At 36.5% G+C, this 12164-nt stretch overlaps 1 protein-coding gene across 12 annotated transcripts in view; it reads left to right on the forward strand.

Annotated features, from left to right (window-relative positions):
- The window catches only part of LOC110452383 (talin-1-like), a 179057-nt gene that overhangs the window by 59906 nt on the left and 106987 nt on the right, over positions 1–12164 (forward strand). The window contains exon 1 of one of the 12 annotated variants that reach the window (XM_021500872.1): positions 1414–3563. The exons of the other annotated variants lie outside the window; for them this stretch is intronic. The gene's annotated coding sequence lies outside the window, so the exon portion shown is untranslated. Of the gene's footprint in view, positions 1–1413; positions 3564–12164 lie in introns of those variants that run through there. 12 annotated transcript variants of the gene reach the window in all.

The following is a 12164-nucleotide window of genomic DNA, read 5'->3' on the forward strand; positions in this document are numbered from 1 at the left end:
CCTCCTCCCTCCCTTCTCCCCCCACCCCTTACCCCCTGCAATAAAACCAAGTTAAATATGTAGCACTTGTGAAATGTCATAGAAACAAAAGGATTTTTTTTTCTTCTGAGTTCAACCAGTGTGCTAAAATGAGAGCAAAATTATAATGAATTTTATGCAAAAGGTATTTGTTATTAGATTTATTCTGTGAAAGGCCCTGGGACTCTGGGACCCCTTTAAACTGAAATTAGCTCCATCTAAATTTCTGTTTTCATTAAATTTCACATATAATGACCTTTCTAATTTTTAAAATTTACAAAAGTTTGCTGAAAATGGCCCATTGCTCTCAGGTTTCGGGGATTTTGCCTGTGATATTTGTAAAATGTCATGGTTCCTCATTAACTCATTCACCCCTGTAGACACATTTGAACTCTTCCAAATCAAAGGATGGAATAGTTCATTATGAAATTTCAGGGGTGAATGAGTTAAGGTATTAGTGTAGCTTATAGTGAGTCAGTACTTCACATCTGTCCATGATAAGATATTTTAGATTATAATTACAAGTGCACAGGGAGGAAGCGAGATCCTTCTGGGGGCCATTTACGAAAACTGAAAATGAACTTTGTGATGTCCGGACAGACAATTGTCACATGACACCTCACTGTACTCCAGAGTCTAAAGTCGAGGAACTGATGGCAGCTTAGATCACGTAGCGGGAAATCAAAGTTGATTTTCACAGATCGTCACAAAGTCATTTTCATCAGCCAAAAAACTCATATTTGTTAGGATATATTGATATTTTTGTAGTAATTTGCATGAGGGGTCTATGGGAAGATTTTCGGTGATGCATAAATCTATCATGATCTTTATTCAGCTTGTTTCAAATAAGCACTTTAAAATCTGAAACACCTTGCAAAATAATTTTGCTTATCTCTCTATAAGCCTACAACCAAATATACATTTAAAACTTTTTGAGAGCCAAAAGTGGAAACATATTTTTATTTTTTTTGTCCTTATAGATTTGTGTGTGTGTATTACACAGTCTTAGTGATGTTTGGTTAAATCCATGTATTTCTCAGCAAAATGTGTTATTACCATCGTTGAAACAATTCATCTATGAGGCAAACAAATTAAAGGTATTATAATGGAATATGATTGTCTTCATTCTCTGTACATTGGCCATGATTTGTGTATAATATGTATTGTATATACTGATGGGCCAACGGCCTAAAGTTCGAATAAAAATTGAAACAGTTGATACTAATTGGGGTCTCCCTCTGACAGAGCCTCACAGGAGTTATATAGGGGCCAAACACGGATGGTTTGAGACATATGTAAAATCATGTGTACCATATATATATATATATATATATATATATATTCACATGTGTGTTTGTGTGAGGGGGCGTGTATCGACTAGTTAAGGCCTAGCTCAGGGATGAAGGATGTGGAACCACGTGCAGGACCATCAATGCGTGGTTTGTCAGAACACACTATTAGGCTTTTGGCACGACTGACAGTTACTGGTAATTATGCATACATGTTTAGCAGACAGTGTTAAAAACTGAAAGATGTACTTGTACTATATAGCATTACATGTATCTACAGTGTCACACCCAAATATAGCGGTTCAATTCTGCAGTTTGAAGCTTGACAGCCCAGATACATCATCTGATCAGGACTTTGAGGACAGTTAAAGGCAGATCCCAAAGGAACAGGAATGGAATTTCATTTTCGTTTAATATTTTGCAAGATTGCTGGATCTCCAAGGGCCACTGATGATGTTTAGATCTTAAGGATTTAGACCATTGCTGGATCTCCAAGGGCCACTGATGATGTTTAGATCTTAAGGATTTAGACCATTGCTGGATCTCCGAGGGCCATCGATTAAGGTAAAGATCTACAGGATTTCGACCATTGCTGGATCCCATAGGGCCACAGATTACAGTACAAAATTCCTTAGGATTTTAGACAGTTACTGGATCCCGAGGACCCACATTTTGTAGTCAGGTTGCTTAATGCTGTGGAGGTTTTCTATTACTTGGCCCTTCACAGATTGTACTCTGAACCTTAAAAGCTGTTGAAAATAGGAGGACCCCTTAAGTACCGGGGAGTATTAATAGCTAGATCCCTAAGGGGTGTGTATAATGTGGGACACTATGGTTCTGTTGATGGTACTTATCAGATCCCGTGCAGGTTACTACAAAATGACACAGCATTTGAAGTCCTACACTAGACAAAGTTTTGTACTTGTGTGTTAAAAATGGAGGCCTGATAGCGTGTATACACTGTTTCGTGGAATAAGTCTGGGTTATTCATGTGTAAGGATGCTTGAATATAAGGCCCATAGCAAACACGAGTTAAGGGGCTTTAGCACTTGATGGCATTCAGCTACATGGACTAAATGTGAGTGTTTTTCTGTTTCGATAGATAAGTGATTAGACTTGATGACAACGACAAGGAAAGGCGCGTTTTCCTGCCCAAAGTCACCTTGAGTATGTTGGACCATAAGGGCTCCCTGGGGTCCTAGACTATGTAGGGGCTGTTAGGGCACTCCAGGGTCTATAGTTTTAGGGCAGAATTTTGTTATGTGGTCGGCTGACCTTTAATGGAGCACACTGGCCGATAATTGATAAATCCAGGCAAATTAGTACTCGGGGACGCATTTGGAACATTTCTGATCTCTGATGCAGATAGTTATTGGAATCATTCGAGCGTGTTGGTGCCCACCACACCAGCCGACCAACCGCGACAGCAGTCTACAGAACCGAACCCGAACCCGGGTGCCAGCGTATAACATTCTGTGTATAAACAGTGACAGAAGTGGCTGCAGTCGGACTGGGACATTTCCATCGTAATAGTTTTAATCGTGTTTGCCGAAGCTAGCAGTATAACCACTCGTGGTTTATATTCATGGGCTACCGGTACTCTGTGTAACGAATATTATAGCTCTGGGGAAGATCAAATTTGTGTCAAGAAGTAGAAAAATATTCCTGATTTTTTTTTTTTCTGGACTAGAATGGTCATTATTGGTCATTATATAAATATAGTAGGAAGACTTTTTATGGTATAGATACTGTTACATACCAGAACAACTGTTTTATTCACATTTCCGAAGACTGCACATGTCTGGACACTAAATGCTACAGATTCTGTTGGCGTATTAATACCACTTGCTGTACACGTGCAACAAAAAATATTGATGTTGACAATGTTTCTGACATGCAAAATGATGACATTTCATGGAAAATTTGTAATTAATATGATCAAATTTCCAACATTGATGAGTGAAGTGCTGACATTTACTCTGAAGGACAGATCAATTTCGTCATTTGTTTCGTCGCGTCGCCCATTGTGGCTTCGGCAGGAAAAACGGAAGTCATTTGATGTTTCCAGTATGGGCGTTGGCAATTTCAAAATATCACCAGTACCAGATTTGAATGAGGAAGACTTTCAAACAGACATTTCCTTCAAAATTGAAAAGGGTTAGAAACACTCATATCAAATTGGGACATCAGAAAAAATTGACGTCTGCCATCTTGGTTCCTTAGAATTCTTTGGAATGAAAATCTACTGTTTTCATGGTGAGTTTTGAAAAGATTTATGCATGTTTTTGTTTTAAATTTCATTTAAAAGTGACATAAGAAGAGCTTGATTTGAACAAAACAGCATGATTTATATTTTGGAGTTTAATGACACTATATTATGTCATCCTGGAACATTTTTGCGATAACAATTTATTGAGAGAAATATTTTCAAATTAAGATTAACTCATTCACCCCTGAAATTTCATAATGAACTATTCCAACCTTTGAATTGGAAGAGTTTAAATATGTCTTCGGGGGTGAATGAGTAAAAATGGAAATAATTTAATTGGATGCAAGCTGATTCAAAATTTAGAGAGCAGCTCCACCCATTTTTGGTATCTTATACAATGTGTATATACATATGGAATGGTCACTGGCACAAGTGAAGGTGTCAAAGTTGATAGAAGGGGCTAGAAATAGCAAAGAAATAACTTTGTCGGGGAGGGGTCGCAGGGGGCAGAAGTATTTGTTGGAGGGAGTGTGGACACAATTTGTTTGGAGGGGGAGGGGGTCTAGAAATATGGTGAGTTGATGGTTGAGTTGGGGTGGTTATGTAGGGATTTGCTAGAAGATGGGGTCTAGAAGATACTGGAAATGATGAAGAAAAACATATTTTCGATGGAATGAGTGGTGATGGGGATCGAGGGTGGTAATTGGTGTCTAGATACAGTATAGAAATAATATGTGGGGGGAGGGGGGGCTTAATGGGGAGAAGCGGTTGAAATGAGTTTTATCTGAGAGTGTCAGGGGAGGGACTAAGCTATATATATATAGATAGACTTTGAAATATGATATTTTTTAATGAAGAAGTTTCACAAAATTTACTTTGGATTAAGGACAAATGACTCAGTGGTGTATACCCAGTTCCTGGAGCTGTGGTTTGACACAGAAAGAGGTATTGGACTTTTAACTCAGTCACCCCTGACGACACATTAGAACTCTTCCAAATCAAAGGTTGATATAGTTCATTATAAATGTTCAGGGGTGACTGAGTTAAAATACTTCCTGACTTGGTACAAGCTGTGGGAAGGTCGGAAGTTCTACTTTTGGTAGGGACCAGACCTTTGGTAAGGTTCAGATGTGACTCGAGGAGGGAATGGGTAAAAGTAAAACTGAGTACGTTAAGGATACTCGCACTACTGCTTAAAACTGTAACTAAGTATTGGAGACTTCATAAATCATTTCTGAAAAGAGAACCGTACCTCGAGGGAAAAATAATGATGATGAAATAAAACTATTCAACAAATGTTTTCAGACCGGGATTCGAACCCTGGACTTCGAATGTTACACTATCACTGTAACAGATGGAGGTATCTGGTCAACGGAAACATTTATTTCCAACCGGAGGTGAATTCATTCCTTTGAATTGGAAGAGTTCATAATGTGTCTTCAGGGGTGAGTTATTTAAGGGGAGGTAAATGTATATAGGAAAAAAACGGCAGTGCAGTGGGGCATGGATCCTTAAACGTCAACTTTTGTGAAATTTTCTTTTTGTTCTTAGCATCACACATGAGAACAGATCAGAGAAACTGTGTAGTGTCAGTTATTGTGATGGTCTGTTGGCATTGAAGTGTAACATGTACATCAGTATCTGTAATGTCAATGCTATTATATTATACCAAACGTAAATTCAAGTCCGATCTTTGGCCGTAAAAATGAGTCGTAAATGTTATTTCCTATCAATAATTCAAGCACTGCTTTTGACTTCTCCCCGGACAATCTGTTAAATAACGTCCTAACTCGATTTACGAATTTTCCCGAGAGCAAAAGACACTTGGCCTCTCTTTTGGTATGTGACACGTTGCGTTAAAACCGTGCAATTACATTTCCGGGGAAAATGTTTCGTGGGAGAATAACAGTTTGGTATTGTTTGTAACAGCTATGACAATTTGTGTTAAAATCTTTCCGTGTATTTTGGGATTTGGCCGTGTGTTAGGGATGGTCTGGTGTGTCGGACAGATGCTGGAATTCTCTACAAGGTGGCGCCGCTAGTTGTCATGCTTAGGTACTTACTTGATTAGGAAGGGCTACAGAAATAATTTTAATGTCTGGTAAGATGGACATGTCATACACATTTTGTATATTTTGAATAATTTGTATTTTTTTTCTATTTGTGTATTTGCCCAGATATTTCATATACTCTGTCACCTACCATTGTTGAATTTTGTATGCTAGGACTTCCTACAATTGCTAAAATTGAGTCACATTCCCCATGATATATGGAGTTATTGCCCTTTGTTCATTTTAGATAGGGAAGTTGTTTTTTAGAGATTGGGTTCTGTTGATTGCTCGTAATGCATTTGCTATGTGTTTTACCGGTATTCTAAAAATAAATCAATTTTACTATTTCTATAACAAATACTGTTTACTCGGAATTTTTTTTTCTGCAGTTTGACTTGAACCTTTTTCACCTTCCTAAATGAGGGCAAATTTATCATGACTAAGTAATGGTGAAACGCATACAATATATAGTAAGTTTATGGGAAGTGTGAAATAAATTTACAAGGCGAAAATGAATTTTAAGAGTGAATGGTGAATATTTATTTGACTGGAAAAAAATTCCCTTATCAAACTGTATGTTAGACTGTTACATGTAACTTAACCCTTTCACCCCTAGGTAACTTAAGTAGACTCTACCATGCATTTATTGGGATGAGTCCATTATCGTCTACGGTGGTGAAAGTGTAGATACATAATTATATGAATCAATTCAAGGTCAGTTTTTGAAATGTTTTTTTTTTTTAAAATCTGATTCAAAAAGAGGACATCTACTGTATCTGTGAATTATAGCTTAAAATATGAAATAACAATTATTCAAAAAAAACCAGCTGTTATAGATTTTCCAATTTGTCATTTAATATGCTAGTTAAGTGGTAGTTAAAAGCCTGCATTTTATGTGACTATCTGTACGTTTTACTCAATCTGCTATCAAATGATACGGGGGCTGATCATGATGTAGCCAGATGGTCGAAGGACCAGTTGACTCAATTTGGGCCTCTAGGGATTTCAAAATAATTGGCAAAAGTGGGGCACTTATTGTATAATGACCGAAGCTCTTTGTAATATTTCACTTCAGTAAAAGCCCTCAGGGCTGATGAATGCCTTCACAGGACACAGTGTAGATACTGACCCCAGATTGTACTTCAATAATAGCTGTTTGAAATAATTTTATAATTTTATAGTATTTGTTTAACAGGAGTTATTCGCCCTTGTCATAATAAATCAAGAATTACATGCATTAGTTGTGTTCTATAGATTTTAGCACCGGCGTCTTGGTTTTTTGTCCCCTTTGTGTTTGTTTCATCATTAACAATATAAAATAGGCCAATCACATGCCAGATTGTCAATACACAAGGACAGACTTTTTTAATGTTAAGTCAATATAAATAAAGACAAAAATAGGAAAATGAGATGACGGCAAAACAAAAGGAAAGACTTTCTGATCCCTCCTATTAAAAGGTACTATATTGTACCCATCATGATGTCTCCTGTCGAATGCAGGAAGGTTTTGAAGTCACCAGTAATCAAAGACTAATTAGTGAACACGATCTAATTTTGAAAAATACCTGTCCTGTTTGGAAATCTGGCCACAATAAAAATCGTAAAAATATCTTTAGTAAGATTTTCTGTATCTTAACTTTATATTGAAGTTATCATGATCCACACAATACCAGAGTTCAAGTTGTCAAAGTATTTTTATGGTGTATGATTATCAAGAGTTACGTCCCCTTGTAATCTTTTGCAAGGCCTCCCCTTGAGGTGTTTGTGGCTAAATTTTGCAGTACTTTTGTCGTTTTTTCTGTTCATGGTTATCTCCCCTTGATGTATTTAACATGCTCCATATTGTCACAGTTTGGTCTATTGGAACTTTCATATTGGTTCAAAGATACTTGAATGCGGGGAATCAAGAAAGAGTACTTCCATATTTATCAGTCAATAAGCCCATGCCTGTTAACTCATTCACCCCTGAAATTTCATAATTGACTATTCCAACCTTTGAATTGGAAGAGTTCAAATGTGTCTTCAGGGGTGATTGATTAAGTTAATTGATAAGCCCAGCCTTGTCTGTGATAGTTTAGTTCTGTAATTAGAGACTATATTTTAACCCCCTGGGTTTATTGGAGGATAAGAATGGTATATTGAAAAAACTATCAAGTGACACAAACTTGGTAAAATTTTGCTCTATACAAATAAATGTTGCTACTGTATATGAGGTGTACGGCTGTGTGGCACTTAGCTTGGTTGTTGTGTAACATGTTTCTAGTCAGAAACTGTTTGATACATTTTACCACTCCGGGTTGGCCTAACAGTACCGGGATATTTATGTGAGCTTTTAGCGTATTTTGGCTTACTCCGTAAATTATTGGTATTAAGCTATGAAGGAAATATTTATTCCAGTAGGAATAGGAATCATAGGGACTGGTAAAACTAGAAAAATATTAAGTAGTAATGATAATATTGTGTAATATAGGTATTGTAAAAGCCTTTTGGAGCAATGCTAGTTTTTGCAACAAAACCTGTCATTGTATTGAATTAAAGCCAATCTTACACAACAGACTTCCTATTTCTATAAATGGGGGGAAAAAAGCATGTGCAGGATTAAATGGATGCTAGAGTGTGTATGGTACATATACATTTACCTGATATTTTGATGTATTAAATCAAGTATTACCTGCTGTGGAGATGTATATAGACCCAGAAATGATTGATTATGGTATAATTATATAATCAGTATGTAAGATTGGTATATGAAAATGTGAATAATCAACTTAAAAATGTCATTTTCACAAAGGATATATAGTAGGAGACACAGATTTTGAGGTCTTTAATAGTTCTTAAGGCCTAAATATATATATATGGTGTGTTTCTGGTTTCCTGTCAAGCCAAATTTTCCACAGCTATACCCTAAAGTTTTTTCGTCAATTTTAGACAAGCAATGTGAAAATCAAGATATTTATTATGAAAAAATATGCCATAAAACAAAAATATTCCCTACTAAACCAATTCTACCAGATGGAACAAGAAACAAACTATTATATTTCAAGGCCTTATAAAAAATTGGTGGAAAATTAGACAGGGTAGGTGAAGGAAATGTAGACATATATTTAATTTTATTGGCCTTAGCGTATTTAGAGGATTTTGTGATTCTGTCAAATGAAATTTTAAGTGTCCTGTTTTGTCAATTTCCTTCTCAGAAAAACACTCGGGAAGTTCAAACCAGGATGTCACCGGTCCGTCCTCTGATTGGCTTGAATTGAAATTCTTACAAATTAAATCGCTTTTGTAATATTCAACCTCTCATATTAACTGTAAGGCCATTTTTGAGAAATCCCTTAACTGGCTTTCAACCCTACATATTTAAACTGGACTTGCCCAGTCTTTGATTTGGTAGGGTTCAAATGTGACTTTAGGGGTGAATGGGTTAATGAAGATTGAATAAACTAGCTTACCAAATGCTGAGGTCCTTAACTCTTTCACTCCTACATATTTAAACTGGATTTGCCCAGTCATTGATTTGGTAAGGTTTAAATGTGACATTAGGGGTGAATGGGTTAATGATTTTCTTGAACTTCATAGCGTGATGTAACACGTTCATATGTAAAGCAGAGAAGTGTTAAAAAAGAAAACTGTCTTATGCATGAAATCTTTTGTTTATTTTTAACTTTTACTTTTTGGAAAGCAGATGAAAAATAAATATTTTGAAGTGTGCCAATATTTATTACTCTTCATGTTTAAACTTGTACTGTTTTTAACAATGGTAGCTGAATAGATGAGATATGTTAAAGATTAAAAATGAGAAAATCTTTGTTAAAAAATGCTCAATGAGGAAACCTAGTAACAACATCAAGACATCTCGCGTCGCGATTGTGAACAAGATGTCAGAACCGAATTGAAAGACGACGTTGAGGCAATGAATTTTGATCACCAAATCATAATGATGGATGCTATCTCTCAAGGAGTATAATACCAGTAAATTAGGCGAGGCACCGACAACTGAGTTAGCCTCTCACCCCTGTAAATCGTGTTGGATGGAGCGAAATCAATGAAAGATGGAGCCAATTCTAATTACATAGGGGTGGTAACTGGATCGAACGTCTGTATGGGAAAAAAATGCTGGTGATACTCGTGGGATACAAATGTTTGTATCGTTGTCCCAGGATCGACGTACATTTCCTAATCGGGGTCCATTTTGCCACCGATGTATGATGCAGCAATCAAAAACGATTTTCCCCTTCACTGCAGAGCCACTCTCTGCCATTCAGCCCGGTTGGCAGTGCTCGTTTTTCTGTATTGGCTGTGATCGCGAATGAAACTGTACAAGAAATGTGGATATTGGATTTTTTTCAGAAAAATAACATTAACAAACCAAGCCATTCGAAAGACATTTTCGGTTCGTGAACATTATCATCTGGCGGTCACAGCCAAAAAGTAGAAGTTTCGAATCGATTCTTGTAAAGATCATTTCTATCGAAAACTCTCCAGACATCAAATTTCATTATATACCAGTCAAGTTTCTTATCTGCTTTTGCAAATACAATGTCCAGAACCTATTTGTGTAGTAAATACAGTTTAAAAAAAATAAAAAAATCTTACATGTTAATATTCCATACTATCAACATCCTACATCTGTGAAATTTCAACTGTGCTATGTGAATTTTCACAGCCAAATGTCCAACATACAATTCTATCAGACTTTATGGGCCAGAGTTTATCCCATGAATTTTTAAGTTGTTTGCAGCTCTGTAGTTCAACTGCAGTACAGTGATTGTCAACCAGACTCAGTTCCTCGGTAAACAGTAGATAAAATCATGTTGTATGCAATAACAGTGTCTTTTTATTTGTTTATAGAAAACAAAATTTGTATACTGGGAAATCTATCAAACTGAATCCTTAACCCTTCCACCCCTAAGTAACTTTAGTAGACTCTCCCATGTATTGATATGGATGAGTCTATTATGGTCTACAATGGTGAAAGGGTTAAATAATTGTCAGTTGTGCTGTTGAATAGAATTATATTAAATATGAACTTTATTTACTACAATTAGGAAACAAGTTTTTACAACTTATACTAAACACTCTTGTTGGCCTGGATGTTGGCGTGAGAGGGGTCTTACTGTGGGAGGAAACCGTAGTACCCGGAGAAAACCCACGTGGTCGGGCAGGTGATCCCATACCTTTTCAAGTTGAACCCCAGCCGCCTTGGTGAAAGGCATTAGTACGCTCTCCACTGCGCCACCCGACCATCCTAAATTACAGAATTACATTGAAAGAACCAAACAAAAATGAAAAAAATTAAATGAGAAGAATAAAATTGGATTTGTATCAGTTACTTGTTGCAAAGGATGTGATGAATTGGATTTATTCGTTTCGTCACTGTTAGAATTAAATTGACAGAAATCAATTACGAAACATAGAGTTGGTATGGTCCAATCAGACAAAAAGAAAAAAACACTGTTAATTTGTCAATAAATCATCTTGGGTAAAGTTGCTAATTAAGTAAATATTTTGGTAAAGTTTAATAAAGAAACAAAAAAATGAAACAAATAAATTTCGGTGATCGGTGAAAATCAGCTCTNGGGGGTACACAATTTTTAAAAGGCCTCATTTCAGTTGAAAGGTGTTATGAAATAAACTTTATACAAATATAATAAATTAAAAGAAAAAATAGGATAAAATTAAGTAATATTTTTTCTCTCCATAAACTCATTAATACCTTAAGGCACAGACACAGACTTGGAAGTTGGAATAGTTCATTTTGGAAATTTCAGGGGTGAACAAATTAAATACATGATGGTTTTGGGCTGTCGAATTATGACTGGAAATGTATGGACAGCTGAAAAAACAACCCACTTTGGTCATTTGACTGAACTGTTTATTTCGCCTAGAAGCCTCTGTTGGTAAGGCCCCTTCACTTAGCATGCAAGGAAAGGTCACCAGGGAAATAATTTCCGAAAATGAGAATAATCTATCCGAGCAACATATGTAAGTTTCACTCGGGAGAAACGGTCAGAATGTATTTGTGATGAAGGATGCGCATCATGTTACTAGGGAAATGCTTTTGTCAGTAAACATAGAAATTGATCCTTGCATGTACAACAGAATGAGTGCAATTAAGACAAAGTCCATACCCAATGTTCATTCATAATATCATATAAGGGGAAAAATAACCACTGCAAAGTAATGCCTCAGTAGATTTGTTTCAAAGGACAACTTATGATGAGAAAATTCAGGACAAATGCCAAACAGGAAAGTTCACATGTGTGACATGACAACAGGGACACACTATATACGGAAAATGAGAACGGAGTAGGTCTGCAATATAAATGCCAGTGGTACAACTCTCATGCATAAATAATTGTTGGGAGGGACGTTTCGGAGGACGAGGAGTTGGGAGGGAGGCTATAGCGGCCATCAAAGCCCCGTTCACGGATGATGGATCACAGTTCGTTGGGTAGGGGAATTATTTCATTACTGCAGAATGGCTGGATCTAAATGCCACTAATTTGCCGGTATTTATTTCAATAACTCCCGCTAAATTGATCGCGATTAGGCTTATGATCTGTTATTTCATTCTGGTTGTTTTCAAAGCATTTACAA

Source organism: Mizuhopecten yessoensis, unplaced genomic scaffold (assembly GCF_002113885.1).
Source record: "Mizuhopecten yessoensis strain PY_sf001 unplaced genomic scaffold, ASM211388v2 scaffold6647, whole genome shotgun sequence".
NCBI lineage: Eukaryota > Metazoa > Mollusca > Bivalvia > Pectinida > Pectinidae > Mizuhopecten > Mizuhopecten yessoensis.